This window comes from Palaemon carinicauda, chromosome 8 (assembly GCF_036898095.1).
Source record: "Palaemon carinicauda isolate YSFRI2023 chromosome 8, ASM3689809v2, whole genome shotgun sequence".
Lineage (NCBI taxonomy): Eukaryota > Metazoa > Arthropoda > Malacostraca > Decapoda > Palaemonidae > Palaemon > Palaemon carinicauda.
In genome coordinates, this window is record NC_090732.1 from 120,356,751 (window position 1) to 120,357,318 (window position 568).

Here is a 568-nt window from a genome sequence, read left to right on the forward strand (position 1 = left end):
ATGAAAACGAAGGAAACATACACCATTACTCATGTAAAGATCAATGTACAAAATAAAAATGTCATAAGGCTCAGGATAAGAATAAGGAAGAAAAACCCGCTATGATAAATCTAGTAGAAAGGCAATCAAGTCTACTTGCTCAATGTAATAAAAAATTTAACTTTTTTCCTTCGATCGAATGCTACCCTCGAATACAATTCTTCAAACCTCTTCAATATACAAACATACAAGTTCTCACGTCCCTGAATATTAAATTGGAAAATAGGAGACAAAGGGGACAAAGAAAACTGGTATTTTATCGAGTTGACGGAGGCACAGCAAATATTATTCACCTCCATCTCTGTCACTGACGTCAACCTAAATCATATAAGAATAGGAAACCATTTTACTTTCTGTAAGGTTTCCTTCTCTCTTTTCTGCGATATTAGTATTCACGAGGCTCCTTAGTTTCCCAGGGGAAAAAATATGACGAAGATTGCTGCTGAATAACAATCTTCACCTCATCAAAGCCATAATATCCATTCATATACACCCACTCAGAAACATCGGTGATGTATACATGCAAACA